This window comes from Drosophila kikkawai, chromosome 3R, assembly GCF_030179895.1.
Source record: "Drosophila kikkawai strain 14028-0561.14 chromosome 3R, DkikHiC1v2, whole genome shotgun sequence".
Classification (NCBI taxonomy): Eukaryota; Metazoa; Arthropoda; class Insecta; order Diptera; family Drosophilidae; genus Drosophila; species Drosophila kikkawai.
Window position 1 is genome coordinate 2,270,234 of NC_091731.1, and position 27,903 is coordinate 2,298,136.

Genomic DNA, 27,903 nt, shown 5'->3' on the forward strand with positions numbered 1-27,903 from the left:
CCTCTATCTGTTCTTTAGTCTCTCCAAATGAACATTTTACTATTTGACGGCGAAACCTCATCAAAAACTCTGTGAAACATTCTCCCTCTACTGGGGTTATCGACGGAAACAAATGTCTCTCAAAATACGAGTTGCGCGATGGTGAAAAATACTCATTTTTCTCCTTCTCGTCAACAGGAATTAATGCTCCCGGAATGCTGTAGACTACGGCCTGGAGCTGCGGTCCGCCCAGGTGGAGAAGCTTGTTTCTTTTCTTGCATACGGATGTGATCTCCTCCGTGTCAATATATATATTAAACGCGCGCAACCACGCCTCCCATTCTATTCGCCATAGCGCTTTATTAATTCCCTGGCACAGGAATGGTTTTAACTCGGTCATGTTTAGTTTAAACTGAAAGATAATTAAAATAATTTGGCCATTAACAATCTCTTAGTTTTTTTTTTTTTTTGTTATTGATTGTATTCCCTTTTTTAACTGACGCTTTAAATGCAACAGCCAGAATTTAATCAGCTAACGCTGCTTTTTTTCTTTGGATCGCATCATCTTTGGAACCGACTCCCTTAATGCAGCAACCGGAATTTAATCAGCTAACACTGCTCTTTAACTTTGGATCGCATTCCCTTTGAAACCGACTTCTTAATGCAGCAGCCGGAATTTAATCAGATAACACTGCTTAATCTCGTTCCATTTGGAACAGATTCTCTTAATGCAAAAATTACACATTGCCTTCACTCTTATTTCGATCTCGTTCTCTTAGGAACAGATTCTCTTAGTGTAGCCGCCGGAATTTAATCGGCTTGTGCTGCCCACCTTTTCTTTCTTTACCTCCGACATACATATGTATGTATGTCTGTTCCTACATATGCGAGTAAAGTGGCGCTTTATTGTCGACTTCGTTATTTCTTTACTTCTCTTTTTTACAATTTGGCTGGTAGTATTTATACAATACTTGGTAAATATTTAAGGTCCAGTTTTTCTCTTCGTCGCCAGTGTAACAACGCCCGTTTTCCGAGTCAAATAACAAGGCACACGTATGAACTTAGCTTCGCTCTTTTATTAGTACCGGCACTGCCAGCGTTGTCAGGTCAACTAACATAATCTATTTGTGTTGCGTGTACAGTAATGCTTTGCTCTATTTCTAGTAAGAGAGCGCGTCACTCTCATCTCTGCCGTCGCTCTCCGCTGCCGATACAGATCTCCACAGTATGTTTCGGTGTAGACTCAGCAATAGAAGATTTAGCTAAAAGTGGTTAAATAATGCGTGAATATTTAAATGCTCTCGTTCCTTTAACCTGTCCATTTTGAAGAAAATTTCTTCGATAGACATAAGTTTTTAATAAAATTGCTCTATAAATTTCCAATTCATTAGCATTCTAATTTTCTGGATGATTATGAAAAATTAGGAAATATAATCCATTAGTCAGTCGCCACTTTTGATTATCATCAAATACAATTTTATTGCTGGAAACACTAGCGTTAGCACTTCCAAGCAATAATTCTCCATTGTCCTTTTTTCTAGGCCCAACGCAACTGATTCCATCTTTCTATTATGCCTCTCGTTTTCTTGCAGCTATGCTTTTGCTGGTCTTGCATTATTAAAAATCTTTGCAATTGCTGCACTCCCTGAAGCCAAACTTTCTAGAACTGTTAAAATCGGAACGAGTGGTAAGAAACCACCTATTTTGGGAACATTGATTACCCTTGGGACAATAACATTTTTCCTGAATTGTGTTTGATACTGCTTTGCTTGCTACTACTATCTTTCGCTTTTACACATTCCCAAGCCATTCCCAAGCTCAAAACATAGTCTGCTTTGTATCTATCACCCAAATAATAATGAATATTCTATATCATGGATTCTGCACGCTTCGTCTAATCCGTTGATTCCCCGATCACCACGAGCTAATCTTCTCTCTAGCTTTGTACCAGGACCACAGAAATTATAACCAGGTAGATACGTCTCAAAGGGTAGAGCGTTAATTATATTATTTACGAGACCAGTTCCCTGTTTGACATTTCTTTTATGACTTTTTACATTATAAATATGTTTACCCATATTATAACAACCTCTATTATCAAAAGTTTGTCATTGAATGAAGTACTTATCTCTTGGAAAAACGAATTAAGCCAATACAAGGAATGGGATATAACACATTTTTAGAAAAGGATATAGTTTTGTCACTGCAGGAAGCTAAAAGTAGTTCAGTATTTATCTTTGATGATGTTGCTTGTGAAAAGCAAGAAAATATTAGGAACTATTTTAGCATGGGACGTCATAAAAATATTGATTCATTCTACTTATCATAAACTTATAAACATATACCAAAACATTTGATTCCTTATAATGCAAATTGTATTATAATGTTTAAGCAGGATGAATTGAACTTACGAAACATTTATCGAGACCATATTGTTACAGACATAAATTATGATACTTTAAAGAAAATTTCACGAGAATGTTGGATGGAAAAATATGGCTTTCTCCTAATTTCAAAGGATGAAATAAATACTGGTCGAAAATAAAAAATAAAATAAATAAAAAAGGTTTTAATCAATTTATTATTCTATAATATTATCATATATATCATATATCTTTTCCAAAATGATGCTAAATAAGACAGTTTAGAATCAAGCTTCATAATGTCTACATCGCAAACTATTGCCTTAACTGGAAATACTTTAGTTAAAAGCGAAAACTTTTTCCCACAAATTGAATAAGAAGTAATTATGAATGTCAGTTCACATTCGACAGCCCAAGCGATCGGTAGTGTTCTTCCGCGAAACGTTTACGTAGCGCAGCATCCAAGCATAAAGCAGACGAAAAGATAGCGACTTCTTATCTACATTTCGAGCGAAGAAGCAATCAATTTCGGCAACTTTAATCAACCTTATAGTTTGTTGACCCCAAACATGTTCGAACCTCCGGACATCTGGAGGAAACACCCTCCCGACGGAATATTCCTAATCGCAACTAGTACAGACGAGCATACCAAACACCTAACTGAGATATCACCATTCATCGTCAAAAAGACCATCGATTTTGAAATTCAAGGAGAAGTTATTAGTTGCAAAAAAACCAAGGACGGCAATCTACTTATTAAAATCAAAAACAAATTACAAGCCGAAAAACTAATGAAACTAGGACCATGCCTACAAATATACCATCCCACATTATACCCATCAAAATTACTGAACACCGAAGCCTTAACTCTACTAGAGGAATAATTTATTCAAACGACTTAAGAGGAATTGATGAGCAAGAAATATTGGAAAATCTCAAATCGCAAAAGGTTGAAGCCGTAGAAAAAATCTACAAATATATACCTGGACAACCCTTCGCCAAAACACATCAAAATGAAACCGGACTTATCAAAATTACTTTCAAACTAACCAACCTACCAGAATCACTATACATTGGTTACGAGAAAGTTCAGGTACGACCTTACATTCCACCCCCAATGCGCTGCAACAACTGCTTCCACTTCGGTCATACCGCTAAGTTCTGCAAACTGTGGACTCCCAGCCCACGTAAATTTCGCCAACGCAGAAATATGCCAAAACGCCCCAAACTGCATTAATTGCACCACTAAAAAGCTTCCCGAGACTAACCACCACGCCCGCAACAGAGCATGCCCAATTTTCTTGTCCAACAAGGAAGTCCAGGCAATCAAGACGCTAGAGAAAGTCCATCTACAACAAACGACACCACGATGGCTCTTCATACTCTTCAGCAGCTAAATCAAACGCAATCCAAGCACAACCATCAACTAGCAGGAAAACAGTAAGCTACACACCAAACGAATTCGACCTACCTACCGCAACGAACCTCATCTCAGACGAACCCATGTCAACAGAATTGGAAACACCCAGCACCTCCCAGCCCGACCCCACCACAAAGAAATTAACTAAAATCCTCCCCTTAAACACATCAAATAAAACCAAACGACTAATGAAAACTGAACAGAGCTCAATTATGACTAGAGCAAAACTTAAATCCATTTCCGCTATAAATCCAGATCAATAAATCAATTAAATACCACTTACTATTACCATATATCCTTATCTATAAGTACACCTTAATATTAATCAATTCGATATGCTAAAAGTTATACAATGGAACATACACGGCTATAGAAATAATTATACTGAACTACAAATGTTAATTAAAGCTCAAAACCCACACATTATAGCCCTACAAGAAACCCATTTATCAAACCTCTCCTCACTCCCCACCCCAATCAACTACACACTTTACACCAGCGTCAACAACAGCAATAGCTTTGGTGGCGCAGCTCTCCTCATTCATAATTCCATTACCCAAAACCAAATTCCACTGAACGCAGACTTCGACGCAGTCGGAGTTAATATACACTCCAAAATCAAATTCACCATAATATCTGCCTACATATCTCCCACCAAAACATTTAATTCTAAAAATCTAGAAAACATCCTTGACCCGCAAAATGCCCACACGCTAGTGCTGGGTGACTTTAACAGTTGGCACCCGTACTGGGGTTCACCAAAACAAAACAGTAGAGGTAAAATTATAGCCGAATACATAGACAAATCTGACTACATTCTCCTCAACGACAAATCCCCCACTCATTTCTCCACCCATAAGACCTTCACACACATAGATTTATCTTTTGCCTCAGCGTACATAGCCCCTGAAATCCAATGGAAAGTGCTAGATGACCTATATGGCAGCGATCACTTCCCTATACTAATATCCATGTTTAACGACCAAACTTCTCCTATCTTTATGTCAAAACCATTAAAAACCTACCTATCGCTGTTAAATATAGAATAATCAACCACTTCAACATCATTCTCTCCACCCACATCCCACAATCATTTAAACTTAGTCTCGTCCTACCTATAGCTAAGCCGCAAAAACCCAAAACGGATCTAACATCGTACAGGCCCATCTCATTAAATCCATGCCTAGCTAAAGTTCTGGACAAAATTATGGCTAAAAGATTGTGGTGGTTCGTTTTAAATAACGATCTCATACACAATAGCCAATTCGGCTTCAAAAAAGGCAAATCTGTACTAGATTGTCTACTCTACGTAGACCACCTAGCCTACAGATCCATTGCCTTAAAAAAGCACCTCTCAATCATATCGCTGGATTTCACTAAAGCATTCTGTTGGGGCAGCGCTTCCTTCCTTCAAGGCAAGGGGAGTTGTGGAAGATGAAAAATTCCCGCGGCGCAAGCAAAGTAGTGCGAAGTCGAAATAAGAAAAAAACGGGGGCGTCGTAGGGAAATTCACACGCAGTCGATCAGCTTTATTTCGCTGCATACATAAGACTAAAAACTAAAACTTAAGCAAGCGGCCAGCTCCCGCCCGCTTACTTCGCTAAGCGAGAGCGAGAGAGCGGCAGCGGCCGATCCAAGTGTTTGGCCCGCGCTCGAGAGTGCGAAAGCGCGCAGCGCTGCGGGAGAGCGAGCGCGGGAGAGCAAGAGAGGCGAGAGCGGAAAGCTCAGCCGGCAGCGGTGGAGCAATGGGCCGCGTACCTAAACATTCCGCCCCCCTTGCAATCACTCGGGTTGCAATAGGGCCGTGGACATTACGGCTGGTGACACGCGCCGGAGACGACCCAGCCGAAGACGGTGCTCTGGGCCACCGGGAGCCCTTCGTGGATCTTGAGGAACCCCGGTTGCATCACACGCGGATACATGTCCGCGCCCAGGTCTACGGAAATCGTTGCTGGCAAGTAGAAGCGCTCATCGGCTAGCATGACGTCCCGGAAGTGGGCGCGCACCGCCTCACTCAGCTCCCGGACGGGAGTGCGGATGCGCACGCGAGGCTCCACCTTGAAGACCACGTCGAGTTGGACCTCGTTGTCGGCCTTGGACCTCACGGTAGCCGCACAAATATGCTCTTCACCGACGCTGGTAGTTGGCAGCCGGAAACACGCTGCCAGCGACGCGTCTATACAGCTCACAGGCGTGCATGGGTCAATGAGGGCCGCCGTGTCGAATGTCTGCGTCTCGGTCTGAATGCGCACCAGCGCAGTCGGCAGGATGTTGACGCTGTGCCGCTGCAGGAGCGACGACAGCGACGGCGCCGCAGACGCAAAGCGGCCGGCGGAACCTTGCTTCGGAGCGGCAGGCGAGGGCCGAGGAGCCACTGTAGACTGCCGTGGAGCGCCGGACGAAGGCTGCGGCGCGGGTGCAGAACGTCGTGGAGCGGCGGACGAGGACCGCTGAGCTGCTGAGGAACGCCGGGGAGCGGCGGACGAAGGGCGCGGATCGGCTGCAGACCGCCGTGGAGCGGCAGACGAGGGCCTCGGAGCGGCTGAGGACCGCCGTGGAGCGGCGGATGCGGGTTGCGGAACGGTTGCCGAACGCCGTAGAGCGGTAGACGAAGGCCTAGGAGCTGGAGAACCCCGCGACCGGGACCGTCGCGCCTCCTGACGCGACTGGCGCGGACTCCGCGGCTCATCGGAGAGGTGCAGCAATGTGTGGTGGTCCTGGCCGCACGTCTTACAGCGATCTCCCCGCTGACACCCTCCGTCAGAGTGCTCGTGGGCCAAGCAGTTGGGGCAGTACCGGTTGGCGAGGACGGCCCGGAGTCGCTTCTCGGCACTCAGCCGCAGAAAACGGCGACACTTCTTCAGCGGATGAACCTTGTTGCAGACTCGGCACCGGTAGGAATTTGAACCTCGCGAACCTCTGCGCTCCAGGGCGATGGCGCTGCGTGGACGTGGAGACAACGTGCTGCTATTACTGGCGGAATGAGACGGAGATAAAAAATCGAAATAAGTAATAGGCACTCGCAAGTCGAGACACAAACAGGAGCTACGGAACGGCACATTGACATAGAACATTGAGGCCGGTGGCTATTGGGGACCGGCGGAAGCTTCCGTCGGAAGAAGGACGAGCTTCGCTATAGGACGCTTAATGAGTCCACGCGCCGTGCGGATGTCGACCACACGGACATGGCCATCGGCTCCGGGAAATACCGCGTCAATCCTGCCTAACCGCCACTCATTGGACGGAAGGTTGTCCTCCTTGACAACCACCATGTCCCCGACCTGAAGATTCCTTGCCGGAGCTCGCCACTTATTCCGCTTATGGAGTTCCTTCAGGTACTCCTCCTTCCATCGTAGACGAAATTGCTGGTTAAGCGCCTTCAGATGTTGCCAGCGGTTTATGATGACCGTGGCGTCCCCCTTTATTTCGGGTTCAACCACGGCGAGGAGGGGCCCCCCAACAAGAAAGTGCCCAGGAGTCAGTGCCAACAGGTCCGCGGGGTCTTCGGACATCGGCGCGAGCGGACGCGAATTCAGGCACGCCTCGATCCTAGCTAGAAGTGTGGACAGCTCTTCGAATGTGTATTTTCGCGTGGCCGTAGACTTGTAGAACAGGGTCTTGAAACTTTTAACGCCTGCCTCCCACAAGCCTCCCATATGAGGGGCTCCCGGCGGAATGAACTGCCAGAGCAGCTGCTGGTGACTGTAAGCACCAGTCACAGCCTCCTTGACAGCTTGTAGGAAGTCTCGGGAGAGAAGGGTAGCCGCACCCACGAAGGTCTTCCCGTTGTCCGACTGAACCTGACGGGGGCATCCTCTTCGGGACACAAAACGGGCAAAAGCGGCGAGAAACTTCTCAGTCGTAAGGTCGGATGTGGGCTCTAGATGAATGGCACACCAACACATACCCCTTTGTGATGAGGCAAGCTCGACCCGTGTAATTCTTTATGTCGAAGGGACCCGCATAGTCCACACCAGTAAATGTGAAGGGGCGCGAAAAAGCTGTCCGTTCTTGCGGTAAGTCTCCCATGAGTTGCGTCTGCAACTTCTTTTTGTGGATGACGCATATCTTGCAGGAATAGATGACGGACTTGACCAAATTCCTCACCCTTGGGATCCAGAATTTGGAACGGATCAGGCGGATCATCAGCTGGTTGCCACCGTGCAACGTTATGCGATGCGTAAATCGGACTAGGAGTCGAGACAGATGGCAGTCGTACGGAAGGATGACCGGATGCCGTTCGTCATATTGGAGCAGATCGGAGGACGTGACCCGGCCGCATGCTCTCATGAGCCCTTGGGAGTCAAGGAACGGGTTCAGGTTCTGAACCGGACTGGATGCTGGCACTGGCCGCTTTTGGCTCAAGCAGCCAATTTCAAGGACGAAGTGCCTGCGTTGCGTGACGGAAATTAGGAGACGTTCAGCCGCCGCGATTTCTGAAGCTGTCAGGTGATCCTCAACCGGAGACAAGACCTTTCGTGCGCGCTGAATAAACCGATGAACGTAAGCGAAGACTCGCAACGCCTTGTCGAGTGTCGAAAATCGGTCAAGAAGGTCTTCAGGGGGAGCTTTTGCCACATGGACTCTGACAGCTCGCTTCTCGAGATCTGTCACGGGGGAATCATTGCCTTGGAGGGGCCACTCGCCGCGCGGCCTTTGCAGACAGGCTGGACCATGCCACCACAGCTGGCTGTCTGCGAGGTCTTGAAGCCCTACCCCCCGGCTGGCAAGATCGGCCGGGTTATGTTCGGAGCGGACATGTGCCCATCTCTCGACCTGAGTGAATTGGGTAATCTTGGTCACCCGATTGGCCACGAAAGTTGTCCAGTGACACGCCGGCCTATGCAACCAAGCGAGCACAATCGTGGAGTCAGTCCAACAGTACAGGGCGGACGCAGGCCCGGGCATCTTTGGAAGAATGGCGCTGGCCATTTCGGACAGTAGCAATACCCCGCATAACTCGAGCCGCGGAAGCGACACCGTTTTGACTGGGACAACCCTCGTTTTTGCCGTTAGCAGATTCACCATCACAGTGGCCCCAGCCTCCACCCGGACGTAAATGGCGGCGCCATACGCCCTCTGCGAGGCGTCGCAGAACCCATGATGCTCGATCTTCAAATGGGGTCGGAACGCGACCCATCGGGGAATGCGGATCTGATCGAGAGCAGAGTAGTGTCCCAGGAAGTCAACCCATCTCTGGCAGAAATCTCGAGGGAGGTCATCGTCCCACGCTAGATCTTGGAGCCAAATTTCCTGCATGAACATTTTTGCCTGGACGATGAAGGGGGCGAGCCAGCCCGCTGGATCAAATAACTTGGCAATCTGGGATAGGACCTGTCGCTTCGTGAACGATGATCCCGCGGTCAATTCGGGCGGAATGAAAAAGAACTCATCAGACGTCGCTTTCCAGCGTACGCCGAGAGTCTTAGCCGTGCTCTCTGCGTCGATCTCGAGGAAATCAGCGCGCAGGAGATGGTCACTTTGGATGTTGGCCAGAATGTCCTTGCTATTGGACGTCCATTTCCTCAGTGGGAACCCTGCCGAACCCAGGGCACCCTGGAGCTCACGGATAGCTACCTTCGCTTCGATTTTGGAGTCTGCCCCTGCGAGAACGTCGTCGACGTACATAAAATGACGGATAATATGACTCGCCTGAGGATACCTTGACTCCTCGTCGTCGGCGAGTTTCTGGAGGACACGGATCGCTAAGAACGGGGCACAATTGACTCCGAAGGTAACCGTCTTCAGCTCGTAGTCGCGGAGTTCCCCATTGGAATTGCGGAACAGGATGCGCTGGAAAGAAGTATGCTGGGGATCTACCCAAATTTGGCGATACATCTTTTCGATGTCGGCATTGAAGACGAACCTAAAGTACCTCCACTTTAGGATTTGAATCGTGAGGTCGGATTGTAAGACCGGGCCCGCATATAGAATGTCATTCAGGCTGGTTCCGTTTGCGGAGGGGCTCGACGCATTAAAAACCACTCGGACCTTAGTGGTGGTGCTTTCGGGCTTCAGAACCGCATGATGAGGAAGGTAGTATGTGGCGAAACTGCTAGTCGACGGAACCTCCGCCATGTGACCTAATTCAAGGTACTCTTGGATGACAGCATCATACCGGGCCTTGAGGGGAGGATCCCTCTTTAGGCGCTGCTCGTTACGCAGGAACTGAGCCAGAGCAAAGGATCGCGAAGATGCGAGCTCGGACCTCTTGTGCGCGGGGTCGCGTAAGGGAAGCGTTACCACGTACTTGCCGCAGTTGTCTCTTCGTGTAGTTTGGACGAAATTTTCCTCACAGACGGAATCAGACTCTGGGACAATCTGTTTGGACACTTCCTCCACCTCCCAGAATTTGGTAAGGAGCTGGTCCAGGGAGTCGTCGAGGGCGCAGGTAACTCGGGTGGCGAAGGCGGAAACACTGCGGGGGGCTGCTGGAGATACTGGGCCTGTCAATACCCATCCAAAAATGGTCTCCTGGCCAAGAAGGGAGCCGCAAATGTTAGCCTTGGAGTTGCCGAGGAGAATAGACGGAAGAATGTCGGCTCCTATTAGGACATCGATTTGGGAGCTCTCAAAGAACTTGGGATCCGCAAGGGGGATGTCGGGAAGCCCCTTAAGAAGATCTCGTGGGACTGGATACGAGGGCAGACTCCCGGCCAGCTGCGGAAGAACGTAAGCTGCAGTCTCTAACTGCAGCCCGGGTCTGGAGGGCGATCGCATGGAAAACTGGCAGAGCTTCGTGGACTGAGCGGCCACGGTGTGATTCAGGCCCGAGACTTGGGCTTGGATAGTCGTGAACGGAAGTTTGACGAGGTTGAAAAGCCTCTCCGTGATGAATGTCGCCTCGGAACCCGAGTCGATTAAGGCTCGCGCCTGGAAATTGCACCCGAAATGGCAAATATCAATGAGGGCTGTGCCCAGTAAAACGGCCCTTGAGCCCGAAGCGAAACACACCTGCACATCAGGATGATCCTCAGGAGTGGCCGCGGGTCGAATCCTGCCAGGCGCAGGTGGACTTGGAGCGGTCGCGAATGGATTACCGCGGTGCAGGAGGGTATGATGGCGACTGTGGCAAGTGAAGCAACTATGGGCACTTCTACAGTCCCGCTGTTGGTGCCCTCGCGCAAAACAGTTAAGGCATAACTGTTTTTTCTTAATATAGTCGGAGCGACTATTTACGTCCATCTCGAGGAACCGTGGACACACGCGAATCGGATGGTTCTCCCTGGAACGAAGATCACATCCTCTTGGGGCCGGAGCCACTCTGGCCTCGTAGGAGTTGAGCCTGCGAGCTGGGGCGCTCGCAGCCGTCGGTCTTGGCGGAATTTGCCCTGAATTGCTAGGCCTGATGTCGTCGATCGCTTCCAGAGTGCGACGCCGCTCTGTCAGAAACGAATCTAACTCGTTCCAGGTCGGAATTTCAGCCTTGTTGTGTATGGATTGCTCCCACATCGAAAGTGTGATTTTGGGAAGCTTTAAGGAAACCATATACACTAAGAGACAATCCCACGCCTCGATTTGAATGGAGGACATCGCTAAGGCTGTCAGACAACTTTGGACGGTGCTTTGCAGTTCTTTTAGAGCTGCTCCGGACTCTTGGGGGACAGCCTGAATGTTGAAAAGGATTTTCAACTGGCTGTTGACAAGTAACCGCCGATTCTCGAAGCGGTCGGTGAGGCTTTGCCACGCGGAGACGAAGCCATCATTTGTCAGAGGGGCCTTGGATACGATGGCGTGCGCATCGCCACTTGTTTTGGACAACAAGTGGAACAACTTTTCTACCGGTGTGAGGCGCGAGTTGTGAATATATATCGCGGTGAAAAGGTCCCTGAAGGTGGGCCACCGAAGATAATCGCCAGCGAAAACTTCTGTGTCCACTGGTGGCAATCGACAACCCATGGACGGGGGTGTGGGCATAGGGGCGGAAGCCGGAGTGGACTGGGCGGCGGCCTTGTCGATTATTCCTTGTAACAGGACCACACACCTCGAATAGACGGAGTAGCAATAACTGTACTTGGATTCAAGCACAGCTGAGGTGGCAGCGCTGTCGGCGGACACGGACAGTAGGTCGGAGCAGTTTTCATAGCTCTTCTCCACCTTATCCCACAGGGCCCGAATCTGATCCCGATGAACCTGGCACATGGCGGGGGAAAAACTATCGGTTTCAGGGGCGCTCGGAGTGTTGATGTCAGCCTCGAAATGGCTCACACGGTCCGTTGTGGAAATGAATTTGCGGAGGGCGATATCGAGTGCGGATTGAGCCATCTTGGTTACCGACCGAGTAAATCTGGATGAGGTACCGGGGGAAGTGTCGACGGCCTCTTGACTTTTTGCCTTTGGAATGGCAGTGGCATCCTTTGGCTTCAATTTATCAGGCCGTGGAGATACGGACTGGGACCTTTCCAGAGTAATTGACGGAATCAGAGGAGTCTGTTCCTCGTCTCCCGTGGGCATACTTGCAGACGAATGGGTCGCGAATCAGTTGGTCGCCTCAGGCCACGTACAAGTCCCGAAATCAATGGTTCGAAACCGTGACGGAACACAAGTTTTGGAATGGAACTTAGGATCACTTTGGCAACGGGGCGCACTAGGAACTGCCAGAAGCCGCGGAACTGCAGGATCTGCAGTACAAAATATCCCAGAAAAAACTCCGTACTCGGAGAGGAGGACAATGTGCTTGCTTACGGTCACACTGCTAGTGGATGCCGCGGGTGAATGCAAGAATTAAATGCCGGGCTCAGGTTCTGAGAGCCTCGGGCACCACCGAGAAAAGAATTGACGAAAACTCGTGAAGGAGGAAATCACTCGAGTAAGGGCGTCGGGCGGCGACTTAGACCAAAAATAAATAAAACAACGAACGTCGACCGGAATGTCGAGGAACAAAATTTCTGTATTTAGATGTCTCGGATGAGAAGGTTGTATCCGGCTTTGGTCGGCTCAGAACAGGACTAAACAGAGACCCACGAATGTTTGGTTTCTTCCCGCAATAAATGAATTAATCCACCAATAATTCGAAAAAAAAATTATTGGCCGCAAATAATTAGTTAATAATTCGGAAAATTATTGGCCGCAAATAATCCACTAAGAATTCGAAAAATTATTGGCCGCAAATAACTAATTAATAATTCGGAAAATTATTACGGAGCCGAAAAGGTGGAATTAAAACCTTGGCTTTTGTTTGGAAGAACACGGGCACTGGGTTCTGCCGCCGGCAAAAAACAACCCCAATAAAAATACAGGCGCTGGCGGTTAATTTGGAAAAGTCGGAAAAAAAAACACAGTCGTAATCGCACCCGTGAATTGATTTACCGTTTTGTCCTAAACGTTTGTTGTTTTGTCGCGGTTTATATATATATTTTATTTTAATTTATTTTATTTGAATTTTTTATAGTTTATTTATTGGTCGTTCCTGTGTAGGAGGCAGAAAATATATGTATATTGTATGGGCATGCATGCATATGGAAATATATGTGTATGTGTAAGCCTTGTGCTTCACAGTGGAGCTTTGAGAAGTGGACTGTATTTGGATTGGCGGAATAGCACAAATTATGTGGAGAAAAAAAATTGCACACAACAAAAAATATCGCGGCAGCGGCGAACTGTTCGGCGAACAGGGAACTCCCGAAACAATTACTTTTCGGATGCCGAATATTAATTATGCCTTTATTTTTCTTCACCACACAATTTCACTTGCCTTTTGACTTTTGCGGAGATGCCGATATTTGGCGCGCGAGTGTGTGTGTGTGTACCGGAGCAACGGAGGAACCGAGAATCGAAAAAAAAAACCAGGAATATGGCGACACACACAAAGCGGAGGCGGATAGAAAATTTCCACGAAACGACGAGAACAGAGGACTGGAAATTTCTCAACTGCCGGTGTGTCAGGAAAAACTCGGACTTTGAGTCGACACGGAAAATTTGCAGCAGAGTGAACGAAATTTATGTTCGGACCACTGCTGAAGATCGGCAGAGAGGGGGGGAGACGGAATGCTCGTACTTATCTTGGTGGAGAGAAACGCCGAGAACTGCTGGGGGCGAAGTTGAAAATAATCCGGAGTCCAAAAAAGAATCCGGCTCGAAGGACCAAAATGTTGGGGCAGCGCTTCCTTCCTTCAAGGCAAGGGGAGTTGTGGAAGATGAAAAATTCCCGCGGCGCAAGCAAAGTAGTGCGAAGTCGAAATAAGAAAAAAACGGGGGCGTCGTAGGGAAATTCACACGCAGTCGATCAGCTTTATTTCGCTGCATACATAAGACTAAAAACTAAAACTTAAGCAAGCGGCCAGCTCCCGCCCGCTTACTTCGCTAAGCGAGAGCGAGAGAGCGGCAGCGGCCGATCCAAGTGTTTGGCCCACGCTCGAGAGTGCGAAAGCGCGCAGCGCTGCGGGAGAGCGAGCGCGGGAGAGCAAGAGAGGCGAGAGCGGAAAGCTCAGCCGGCAGCGGTGGAGCAATGGGCCGCGTACCTAAACACATTCGATAGAATAGGCATCCACACCATCATCCACCAACTACACAACTGGAAAATAGGACAAAAAACCATTAACTATATAAAACACTTTATGACAAATAGAAAAATCATAGCTAAATCTGGAAAATTCCTCTCGGATACATTCCCCCTAAACAATGGCATACCACAAGGCTCACCCATCTCAGTAATTCTCTTCCTGATAGCATACAATTCCTTATCTAATATAATTTCAATCTCAAAAGATATTAAATTATGTACTTATGCTGACGACTTCCACCTCATCATCCAACACAATAAACATAAAAATCCCACAACCAACCTATCAACCACCTTTAACCAAATTGATGAATGGTGCTCAAAATCAGTCCTTTCAAAGGAAAAATGCCAAATAATTCATATCTGCCGCAAACACAATTGCAAAGCCAAGATAATCGCAGGTGACTCACAAATCCCAATCACAAACACTCTTAAAATTTTAGGACTTACAATAAACAATAGATACAACTGGAACTCCCACATCAACAAACTAAAATCAGAACTTGCCAAACCTCTAGGGATAATTAAACACCTTTCCTCTCTCAAATACAACACAGACACAACAACACTAATCCAAATTGTCAAATCAATTATTGTTTCAAAAATAGACTTCTGCCTTCCTATATATGGACGTGCACCCAAATCACAACTTAACCACCTAAAAACCCCACTAAACGCAGCAGTTAGATCAGCATTGGGGGCATTCCGCTCCACACCCAAAAACAACTTGCTGACAGAAGCCGGCATTAACACAATTGAACACAAAAGAGACTTCCTCATCGGCAAACTCTCCAAAAACTTAATCCAGGCCAAAGACACACCATTAAAAACTCTTACCAAGCCCGTAAAAAAGACCTACAGATACCCCAGCACAATAGATGAAATAGTAAAGATATGTAAAGCTAACTCCATCCCTTACCTCCCAATAAAGAAAAATATCTGTAAGAAATTCAACATGTCCAATGTCCTCAAAGCAACAGACACCTCCCTCTCAAATTTTAATAAAAACGCAACAGCCCCAATTGTATTCCAACAACTCTTCCATTCCTTGAAACTCTCCTACCCTAACTAAACCTTTATCTTTATCTATACGGACGGTTCCAAATCCTCCGGCATAACAACCTAAAGCATTACAAGTGAAAGCGAAACAAATAAAATTGGACTCCTACCTATTTACTCCTCAGTACTTTCGAGCGAGATAATAGCGATCCAGGAAGCCATGCAAATTTACATCAAATTGCCAGGCAAATATGCCATTTGCACCGACTCCCTATCAGCAGTTTCCGCTATCACCAACCAAAACAACCACGCTCACTACCCAGCCTCCATTAGAAACATGATCACTCAACACTTTCCAAAAATTAAACTAATCTGGATCCCTAGTCACATGGGAATAGTAGGCAACGAAAGCGCTGATAAAGCAGCTAAACTTGCCGCCAAATCCCCCTTAACGTACACCGCTAACTATAACTCAAACGATATATCTCATTTCTTAAAAATAACACTACTTGAAAAACAATCACAACTACGCACGTCTCACTGGTACCAAGAAATCAGCAGACTATCAACAACAAACCAGCCCTTGAATAACTGTTCACTAAACAGAAGAGAACAAATCATTATCACCCGACTCAGACTTGGACACACATACCTAACAAACGCTCACTATATTGACAAAACAAAAAACAACCAGTGTCCAATGTGCAACAATGCCGAAATAAATCTTCGTCATATCATTTGCACGTGCCCTGCCATTACCACACATCGTTCCTTACTCCTCCACAACCCTGACCCTATCTCCACAATAGCCAACCCCTCAAACAAAAACTCCAAAAACATCCTCAAGTTCCTAGACAACTGCAAATTTACCTACAAAATATGAAGCCGCTGTAAATATAAATTATGTACGATTCCACCTATGTATGTATGTTTAAGTTATCCTTTTGTAAATATCTATTCATTGTATCAATGTAATTACTGTAAATACAAATAAACCAACACAAACCGCGAGTCGAAGGCCTTAGATGCTATGGCTCTTTTCCCATAGTTAGATTTTAGCTTAAAACTATTTGTTAGCTTTAGATAAATAAATAAATAAAAATTATGAATGTGCTCTCATTGATTCTCCCACGCTAGCAGCTGATGAGAATAGCCAAGCAGAGCCGGAGCAGGAGACTCAAAAACAGCCAAAGCCCCCACCTATTTATATTAGGGAGAAAAGTTCAAACGCCCTGGTCAACAAAATAGTTGCGCTGGTCGGAGACGAAAACTTTCATGATGTTCCGCTTATTAAAGGGAAAATTTGTGAAACCAAAGTGCAATCCAGCTGTGTCTAAATACCTGGAAGAATAAAAAATGAACTTTTACACCTACCAACTAAAAAGTAACAAGGGACTGCAAGTAGTGCTAAAAGCCCTTAAAGGCCAGGGTTTCTTTGCCAAGATTGCAACAATATTAACAAAAACAAATAGCCGCAACCACTTTTCAAATTTGAACTTGAGCCAGATAGTAAAACCCTAAAGAAGAATGAAGTTCACCCGATCTACAAGTTTCAGTTCCTATTGCATCAAAGAATCACCGTGGAAGAACCGCACAAACGCAACGGTTCTGTGCAATGCACAAATTGCCAGGAGTACGGACATACAAGGTGTACCCCCGTACACTGAAGAAGAACTATTTCAGAGGCAGAACCCTGGTATACGACTCGGACGGCGGTGTTAGATCGGCCGAGCTCTCATGCGGAGTTCCGCAAGGGTCGGTTTTGGCACCGTTGCTGTGGAATGCCATGTACGATGGTGTTCTGCGGCTCCCGGTCCCAGGCCGGACAGAGCTAGTGGGATTCGCTGACGACATAGCCGTAGTCGTAGTCGACAAGGAACTCTCAGGAGCCGAAGAGTTGTGTGACAGGAGCATCAGCCAAATTAACTCGTGGCTGGCTGTTGGTCTACAACTAGCGCCGCAAAAAACGGAAGCCGTATTGGTAAGCAGCCGGAAGAAGGTGGAGGTCGCAACCATCCGAGTGTGCGGGTCCTCGATCAGATCGTTCAGGGCCATAAAATACCTGGGCGTAATGATCGATACGAGGCTATCCTTCCGCCAGCACCTAGGGTTTGCGAGCTCAAAGGCCACCACAGCGGTGAGAGCAGTCAGCAGACTAATGCTGAATCACAAGGGCCCGAAGCAGGCGAGTAGGCTGCTACTGGACGTACCGCATGATTCCACAGTTGGACTACTGGCTGAGGAGGAAGCACGGTCAGGTAAACTTCCACCTGACCCAGATTCTCAGCGGCCACGGCTGTTTCCGGAGCTATTTGCGGAGATTCGGCCACGAGGAAAATGACACTTGCACGCACTGCCAAGGTCAGCCGGAGGAGACGGCAGAACAAACGGTTTTTACGACGAGCGAGCATCACTGAAGGCCAGGCTGAGCAACACCATCTCAGTGGAAAACTTAGTTCCGCTGATGTTGATGTCCGAAGCGAACTGGCAGGCGGTGTCGGACTTCGCAGCGAGGGCAAAGACGGTGCTCCGATCAGAGGAGCGACGCAGGAACCTGGAGGCATCATAGGTCGGGATCAGCGCCCGCGCGAAGCATTGCTTCGCGGCCGTAGCGCGCGAGCAAACCATCCCGATATCTGTGTGACCCAAGCCTTCTATCCCCCCCACTTTTGTATCTATTTCACTTCAATCCACAATTCCGCAAAGTGCTCTGCGAACAAAGAAGTCCCCAAAACGAAACAATAATGTCGAAACTGTGGAGGAAACAAGGAGCTGAAGAGTCGCATTCGACGAGCGACAGCTACACGCCAAGAAAATACACAAAATGTGTTTTATAATTCAAAAACTACTCCAGGTGTATTTTATGCTAAAGCAGCCAGATCTTCTTTTGGTCCGCTAAATGATCCCACGGGCATCTCCTACGCCAAAGCTCTACGAACAGGTATGCAAAATCCACTCCCCTCAGACTCAGTAAACGCTCAGCAGGCCCCGGGCAGCCACAAAACAACCTGGAATCCATGATGGTGACCATGCAACAAAGTATGATCGAACTCATGTCATTTATGAAAACGACCATGCAAACGCTTGACCAGAATTAGAATATGCTGATACAGTTGCTTGTACCACAGCAGTCGAAATAATCAATGTCCAATCTACGTATATCCACGTGGAATGCACCCGGCGTCTCACGGCATAAACTTAAACTAACATAATTTCTAAATGTAAACCACATCGACGCCATGCTACTGGTTGAAACGCACCTCACAAGCAGATACAACATTCATATAAGAGATTATACCAGACGATAAAGTCCACGGCGGAACCGGGATCCTTATTAGAGAACGCATCAAACACCATGTGACGCGCAGACGCGCACAAACAGATAATATAGAATAAGGATTATGCCATAGACAATAGAGTACTATGAATATGGAATATGGAATAAATTTGAATTAAATGCGCGCGCGCGCCATGATCAGCCGCAAAGGGTGAGCATCTGGCCACACTCTAATGGCAAATTTCTCCGTTCGCGGCGGTCACACTCGGCCGCTCCAGAGCGCTATATAAGGCGAGCTTCAGCCCTTGGGAGGCATTCAGTTTTCGGCCAGCGATCGGCAAAGTCCTCTAACAGGAGCCACCTAAGTGGTAACTCATAGTCGGACCCCGACCATATCTTTCGCCTATAACTGGTGGCAGACCTTAGGGCCTCTGTATACGTCTCGATATATTAGTAGACCTTAGGGCCTCTATATATGTCTCAATATTGGAAGACCTCAGGGCCTCCTTGTAAGTCTCTATATATCTCGGTAGACCTTAGGGCCTCCGTGCACGTCTCAATATTGTGACTATCGCACTAATTTATAAGTTTTTAACTTGTAGCGTTAGGAATTTATTTACCAATAAATTAAATTAAATTAAATTAAAATATTGGAAGACCTCAGGGCCTTCTTATAAGTCTCTACATATCTCGGTAGACCTTAGGGCCTCCGTGCACGTCTCAATCTTAGAAGACCTTAGGGCCTCTAAAAAATTTCTCTCTTTTAGAAGACCTTAGGGCCTCTACAAACTTCTCAATCTTAGAAGACCTTAGGGCCTCTACAAACTTCTCTCTTTTAGAAGACCTTAGGGCCGCTACAAACTTCTCAATCTTAGAAGACCTTAGGGTCTCTACAAACTTCTCAATCGTAGAAGACCTTAGGGCCTCTACACACTTCTCTATTCTTAGAAGACATTAGGGCCTCTACAAACTTCTCAATCTTAGAAAACCTTAGGGCCTCTACAAACTTCTCTCTTTTAGAAGACCTTAGGGCCTCTACAAACTTATCTACAAACTTCTCTCTTTTAGAAGAACTTAGGGTCTCTACAAACTTCTTAATAATAGAAGACCTTAGGGCCTCTACACACTTCTCTATTGTTAGAAGACCTTAGGGCCTCAGTGCGACGGAACGCATCCCAAGAAGGATGACCCATCCCGAAGTGCAGCGAGCCCGAGCGGATATTCCTAATTACAGATCCAACACCGTCTCACCTCTTTGTACCCTGATATACAAAAAATTGATCAGTCCAAGTATAACCGAACTATTGGCCTTCTCCTCTGGAACCCGGGTCGGGAATTTCTTTGCAGCAACGACCTCAGACAAAAATAAATTTCTGAGACGAACTCTGGCCATCCTTGAGCCACCGGAATGACCAACCGTCACAACCATTTTCACCAAAGGTTTGCAACAAATTACTTGCAAGCTACGTCCATAAAAGTGCAGTCAGGTTACGGCAACCTTTGCAATGCTGCTGTCTAAGGCCCACCTCGCTTTACAATCTCTGAAGGCCAATTCAGGATTTAAAACTCTCTTTGAGATTGTTTCATAGCTGCAGGAGATTATAACGCCAAGCATACGCATTGGGGATCCCGCCTCGTGACCCCCAAGGGAAGATAACTGTATAACGCTCTCATCAATATGGGAAATAAACTGGACTACGTTTCCCCCGGTAGCCCCACATATTGGCCAGCAGACCCCAGAAAGATACCTGATCTAATTAACTTCGCGGTGACAAAAACACCCCACGCAATTTAATAAACGCCAAGGCCCATCCGGACCTTTCCTTAGATCACTCGCCGTTGCTGATAACCCTCCTTTAAGACCCATATACTACAGATCGCCTCTTCAGGCTGGCGTCGCACAGAACCAATTGGATGAAATACAAAAAGTATGTGAGTTCCCACATTGAGCTAGCCCAACAGCTCAATACTGAAGCCGAAATTGACTGCTCCACCTCCGCTCTGGAAGAGGTACTTGCGACTGCAGCTAGGATCTCAACACCACAACGGACGGATGTGCAGAAAAACAAATTCAAAATAACCCAGCAAATTGAACAGCTTATCAAAAAAAAAAAAAAAAAACAGGCGTTTGCGAAGGCCGTGGCAAACCAATAGATCGCCATGCTCAAAGCATCATCTAAACGAAGCCACACGCAAACTAAGCCGGGCCCTGAAGCAAGATGCCGAAAATGCACAATTAAGATATATTGAGAAAGTCTTGCCAACCAGAACAAAGCATCCCTTATGGAGGGCTCACCGAAATCTAAGCTATCCGACTGAAACCCTCACCCCGATAAGGAAGTCATCTGGTTGCTGGGCCCGCAGCGACAAAGACAGAGCCAAAACTTTTGCCTCACATCTCCAGGGCGTTTTCCAACCGAACCCTGCTGCAAATCCTTTTGAACTACCACAAATCCAAACTGAAACGGAATCTACTCCAGCATCATTTCGTCCGAACGAGATCACGAAGTTCATCAGAGAACTGAACCCGAAAAAGGCTTCCGGCGATGACCTAATAACTCAAAAAATGATAATTGAACTTCAAATTTGTGCTATGGAGGTCATCTGTAAAGTCTTCAATCATAATTCTCGGCCACTAATCAATTAGGCTTCAGAGAAAAGCATGAAACTATCGAGCAAGTTAACAGAATAACATCAGAAATTCGCACAGCCTTCGAACATCGAGAATATTGCAGCGCGATGTTTCTCAAGAATGAAATACCTTGGCTCTCCAGTTCTGGCATCGCTAGAAGATGCCTCCCGGAGGGAGCCAGTCGAACTCCTTGCCTTTGCGAAAAACACCTTAATATTTAAGGATCTCGAAACCCGCATAAATAGTCTCTAGGTCCATCCAGGAATTTCCCCGGATAGCTTTGGGCCATATTGGCCTATGTGTGGCTCCTCGAGGGCCGTCCGGACTAACCTAACCTAACCTTTCTCAAGCATTCGACCGCGTCTGGCTCAACGGCCTCATGCACAAATTAAAACACTTTTGCCGATATACATACACAAATTACTTGTGTCTTATCTCTACAACGGAGTCTTCGCAGTGAGGTGCAACGCAACAACATCCGGCACCTATTTAATCGAAGCTGGAGTTTCACAAGGAAGCGCACTTGGGCCTACCCTATTTGTCCTATACACAGCGGATACCCCCACAAGCGACCAGCTAACATTATCCACTTTCGCTGAAGACACTGCGATCCTCAGCCGTTACAGATGTCCAGTCCGTGCAACATCCCAGCTCGCCAACCACCTCAAAGTAGTCGAGAAGTGGCTATCTGACTGGCGTATTATAATAAATGAACAAAAGTGTAATCACATAACGTTCACTCTCAAAAGACAAACATGGCCTCCTCTCTACCTGAACAGCACGCAGGTCCCCGAAGTTAACGTGGTAACATACCTGGGCGTCCACCTGGACAGACGTCTAACATGACGAAGACACATTGAATGATTCCCATTCTTCCTTCAAAGTGAACGGACGTGTTTTTTTCTTGCGCTCCCGTTTTGTGTAGAATTCGTCTAAAAAAATCCGGGGTTTATAAACATATCATATAATTCCCGTTCCCATATCTAATAATTTCCGATCACTTCGCGTGTGCATGCAACTTTTCAATTTTGTGTAATTTAATTTAATTTAAATTGCATTTTAGTTTGGGCTGCTGAGGTTGCTTTGCATTTTGTTCTTTTTGCATTTCCTTTTGTGCCTATTGCGTTTGTTGTTGTTTGCGTCGTCGCGACAGCTACATATAAACGGTTTTAGTCAGTGCTTATCTCACGCTCTCCCGCTCTTTGCCTCCCCGCTCTTCCAGAGCCGCTGCACTTAAACTCTTGCGCCCTCTCACAATCAGCGACGGTATAGTTATAAGTCTTTAAAATGTCTTTTAATATGGTCTGCTTCTTAAATTGAAAAAAAATATTACTTACGGTGAACTCACCATCACCTGCTGGCTGTGTGATAACATAGTGTATGCCAAGTGTTTTGGTGTTGTTGCACGGACAGAAGATGACGTGGCCAAAAAAATCGGCGTACGTTACTGCTGTGAGGCCTGCCGAGAGGTGGAGAGGGAAATTATGAAATTATGTCTTTCATGCGGCAAACCAAGGGCGGTTTTAAAGCGCTGTTATTGAGTTTTCGCAAGACTCAAGATATGCTCTTGGCGCTGGACAGTCAGTTTAATAGTCTCAAGCTATTAAATGAGTCTCCTAAGCGCAAACAAACCGCAACTGGTATGCAGCATCCAGGCGGATCCCAACCACCAGTGACAGGCTGTCAACAGCAGCCTCCCTCGATACAGCCTTCGACCTCAGGACAAACTCCAAGAATCCTGAGATCGAGTGCTAGAAAAGACTCGGTATCCGAATATGTCGCGGGTGAGACCGTGCCTCCGGTGTTACCCATTTCCGTGTTGTCCCCTGGGGGGCCCCAACAGTTGCCCTCTCAAAGCCCTAGTCCCTAGTGGAAAAATTTAAATTTTCTTATCCTAGGAACATTTCTTCTTCCAAGATAAATGTTCCTGTCGAAGTCTTTGGCACACTATGCTCTGCCCAAACCTGGCCTCTGCATGTGGTTGTCAAAGAGATCGAAGGTAAGAAAAAGAAAAAGCGGCCAGTAGGAATTACTCTTCCTAGGCCCGATTTCCCAGTGCTCCTTCTACGTCTGACAATTCCGTCCCAAAAAACTAACCAAATCCCTTGATATCTATCAGACTGCAAGAGGCTTACGCAGTAAGCTTCCTAAATTTTATTCTGACCGTGGCACATTTGCTTCCCAAGTTATTGTGTTCACAGAAACCTAGTTAAATCCGGAGATTCTGAGCTCCGAAGTTTTTTCAGCTGCGTTCACAGTATACCGGCTAGATCGGCCTATCAGACGTGGTGGTGGTGTCCTTATAGCGGTCGACTCCACTCTCACGTCCGAATTATTAACTTTCGAGGAATTCAACTATGTTGAACGATGTTTCGCTGTCCCAAGTCAACCATGTTCGATAATCCTTAGAGCGCTTGCTTGATCTTTGCTTTGTTTAGTTAGGGTGGCGCCCCACTTAGAAACCTCCCACTTTCCCCTTATTTGGAAGGAATTATTCGTTATTCCTCTTCACAAAAAAGGTATCAAATTGGAGGCCAACAATTACAGAGGAATCTCTAAGTTGTCGGCCATCCCAAAACTGTTCGAAAATGTCATTACTCCTCATCTGCAGCAGCTGTGTAGGTCAATTATTTCTCCATGTCAACATGGTTTTATTAAGCGAAGATCAATTACAACCAATCTTTTGGAGCTCACGGCCTTTATTATAAAGGGCTACCGAAATAACTTTCAGACAGATGTAATCTATACTGATTTCAGTAAGGCATTTGACTCTCTTAACCATTCTCTTCTTGATCGGAAACTCGATTTAATGGGATTTCCGATTGATCTTCTTAATTGGATCTCATGTTATCTAAATGGCAGGACGCAAAAGGTCCTTTATAAAAATATATTATCTAATGTTTTTATGGTTACATCTGGCGTCCCGCAAGGGAGTCATTTGGGTCCCCTATTGTTTACATTATTTATCAACGATCTGCCCGAAGTTTTGACGAACTCCTGAGTACTTATGTACGCTGATGACGTCAAGCTTTGTGTGCAATATAACGACGCTGCTTGCCAGTCAGACTTACAGACAGATCTTAACAATTTTCAAACTTGGTGCCGCGTGATTCTATTAAACTTAAATGGCTCTAAATGCAAGCTAATGACATTCTGCCGTGTCGTTCGTAAGCCCATACGGTGAACTGCTGCTCTTTGGAAAAAATTAATATAGTTGATGATTTAGGTGTCCGTCTGGATCCTAAACTTAACTTTATCGATCATATTTCGTGCATTGCGACGACCCACGTCGCAACAACAAATATAATCCATAAGTAGAATTAAGCTTTCAAATAAGATTAAGAATAGTAGTGGCAACGCCGGCCAAGGAATAGCGCGTCCAGCCCTGAACAGCTGACGATAATCGAATGGATACGATCGATCTGGCAACGCCCTGCCTATCGGCCATCGGGGAATTATCGATTATCGATCGGGGGAGAACAGCTGTCGACCGGCTATATAAAGCGACGCACCGGCCAGTGCGACTTGACTTTTTGCGGAGCAGCCGAGCAGGAAACATCTGGTAAGTCAATAAGTAAAGAAGTAGGACAAGGTCTGGCCCTAGGGGCGGACCTTGGTAGGCAGTAGGATAAGGTTTGGCCCTAGTTGGCGAACCTTAATAACTAATATATATAGGAAAAGGTATAGGTAGCAGTAGGACTAGGTCTGGCCCCCTGCAGGCGGATCTAACGAAGTAGCTGGGAGGAGCGGAGTTTGGCCCTAGTTGGCGGACTTCGCACAGATAGTCAGCCGTGGGACGAGGTCGGGCCCTTGCATGGCAGATCTCGCGGAAACAGGGTATCGAGCGCGATCCGTATGACCACGCCGTACAGGTAGTATAGACTTGGGGTTCTGATCTGGCCCTTGGATGGCGGATCAGGAATAGGAGAGGGTGTCGAATGAGGTTCACCACAGTCACCCAGCAAGCATAGGAGGGGAGAAGATCTGGCCCGTGCCGGCGGATCTTGATAGCAGGAAGGCGTTAGGGACGGTGCGAGCTTAGGCACGACGATCGCTCATCGCGAGTGACGTCACCCGGACCCACCTATCGTGACCACGACAGCGGCCAACCGCACCAATCACGCACCCTAATCGCATCGCCCGAACAGGGTATCCACAAGGCGACTCCGAGATAGCCGCATCGCCCGAACAGGGTATTTACACGCCGACTACGATACAGTCGCATCGCCCGAACAGGGTATTTACAAGCCGACTACGATACAGTCGCATCGCCCGAACAGGGTATTCACAAGCCGACCACGAGACAGTCGCGTCGCCCGAACAGGGTATTTACAAGCCGACTACGACACAGTCGCATCGCCCGAACAGGGTATTTACAAGCCGACTACGATACAGTCGCATCGCCCGAACAGGGTATTCACAAGCCGACCACGAGACAGTCGCATCACCCGAACAGGGTACTCACAAGCCGATCACCGACGATCGCATCACCGATACAGGGTATCGCCACGCCGACGATCAGCAGTCGCATCGCCCGAGCAGGGTAACCACAAGTCGACCCACTGGACCCTAGTCGCAGCGTCGCATCACCCACCACCGGGTATCATCGTCAGCCAGCCGGCTGAGCACCATCGAAGACCGGGACACGGATCTACCCGCAACCAGGGTATCAGCCAGACATCCCCACAGCAGCAACCACACTGTATTCTTTCCACAGGTTTCACTATATATCTTGATCAATAAAGCTTGTATTAAAATTACCTCTCTCCTCTTGCCTATTTACTGATTATTGGGACACGAGGGAATCGGACACTACAAATTTTCTGTACGAACCCCGACTCCGGCGAGCTAGGCCGAGCACCCCAAAAGAGGGTCGTTACAGTGGCGCCCAACGTCCTGAAAACCTCGTAGTCCTTAATAACAATGTAAAAAACCATGGCAACAGAGAAGTTAACCCGCGGATGGGTAACAAGTCTAAACAAGACCCAGCTAGAAGAATACACAAGGGAGTTTGGAATGGAACCAGAGCTGCTAGTGGAAGACCTACGACGCCAGCTATCAGACTTCATAAAAAACGGAGACCACGACGAGGGAAGAGTCAACAGGCTGAGAGAACTAAGCCAGCAAGACACAAAGAGCATATGTAAATAACATGAAGAAATACTTAGGAGAACAGGGAATAGCACTCGACAACACCGAACCTAATAGCTTCAGCCCTTGGGAGGCATTCAGTTTTCGGCCAGCGATCGGCAAAGTCCTCTAACAGGAGCCACCTAAGTGGTAACTCATAGTCGGACCCCGACCATATCTTTCGCCTATAACTGGTGGCAGACCTTAGGGCCTCTGTATACGTCTCGATATATTAGTAGACCTTAGGGCCTCTATATATGTCTCAATATTGGAAGACCTCAGGGCCTCCTTGTAAGTCTCTATATATCTCGGTAGACCTTAGGGCCTCCGTGCACGTCTCAATATTGTGACTATCGCACTAATTTATAAGTTTTTAACTTGTAGCGTTAGGAATTTATTTACCAATAAATTAAATTAAATTAAATTAAAATATTGGAAGACCTCAGGGCCTCCTTGTAAGTCTATATATCTCGGTAGACCTTAGGGCCTCCGTGCACGTCTCAATATTGTGACTATCGCACTAATTTATAAGTTTTTAACTTGTAGCGTTAGGAATTTATTTACCAATAAATTAAATTAAATTAAATTAAAATATTGGAAGACCTCAGGGCCTTCTTATAAGTCTCTACATATCTCGGTAGACCTTAGGGCCTCCGTGCACGTCTCAATCTTAGAAGACCTTAGGGCCTCTAAAAAATTTCTCTCTTTTAGAAGACCTTAGGGCCTCTACAAACTTCTCAATCTTAGAAGACCTTAGGGCCTCTACAAACTTCTCTCTTTTAGAAGACCTTAGGGCCGCTACAAACTTCTCAATCTTAGAAGACCTTAGGGTCTCTACAAACTTCTCAATCGTAGAAGACCTTAGGGCCTCTACACACTTCTCTATTCTTAGAAGACATTAGGGCCTCTACAAACTTCTCAATCTTAGAAAACCTTAGGGCCTCTACAAACTTCTCTCTTTTAGAAGACCTTAGGGCCTCTACAAACTTATCTACAAACTTCTCTCTTTTAGAAGAACTTAGGGTCTCTACAAACTTCTTAATAATAGAAGACCTTAGGGCCTCTACACACTTCTCTATTGTTAGAAGACCTTAGGGCCTCAGTGCGACGGAACGCATCCCAAGAAGGATGACCCATCCCGAAGTGCAGCGAGCCCGAGCGGATATTCCTAATTACAGATCCAACACCGTCTCACCTCTTTGTACCCTGATATACAAAAAATTGATCAGTCCAAGTATAACCGAACTATTGGCCTTCTCCTCTGGAACCCGGGTCGGGAATTTCTTTGCAGCAACGACCTCAGACAAAAATAAATTTCTGAGACGAACTCTGGCCATCCTTGAGCCACCGGAATGACCAACCGTCACAACCATTTTCACCAAAGGTTTGCAACAAATTACTTGCAAGCTACGTCCATAAAAGTGCAGTCAGGTTACGGCAACCTTTGCAATGCTGCTGTCTAAGGCCCACCTCGCTTTACAATCTCTGAAGGCCAATTCAGGATTTAAAACTCTCTTTGAGATTGTTTCATAGCTGCAGGAGATTATAACGCCAAGCATACGCATTGGGGATCCCGCCTCGTGACCCCCAAGGGAAGATAAC

General features: G+C 46.8%; 2 long non-coding RNA genes across 3 annotated transcripts in view; one reads left to right on the plus strand and one right to left on the minus strand.

The window, feature by feature from the left end:
• LOC138928930 (uncharacterized) overlaps positions 1-27,903 on the minus strand; it is a 1,213,248-nt gene that overhangs the window by 501,202 nt on the left and 684,143 nt on the right. The window lies entirely within an intron of this gene.
• LOC138928933 (uncharacterized) overlaps positions 1,570-27,903 on the plus strand; it is a 102,702-nt gene continuing 76,368 nt past the window's right edge. Inside the window, exon 1 of the long non-coding RNA XR_011445342.1 lies at positions 1,570-1,666. This is a non-coding gene — a long non-coding RNA (uncharacterized lncRNA). The remainder of the gene's footprint in view (positions 1,667-27,903) is intronic.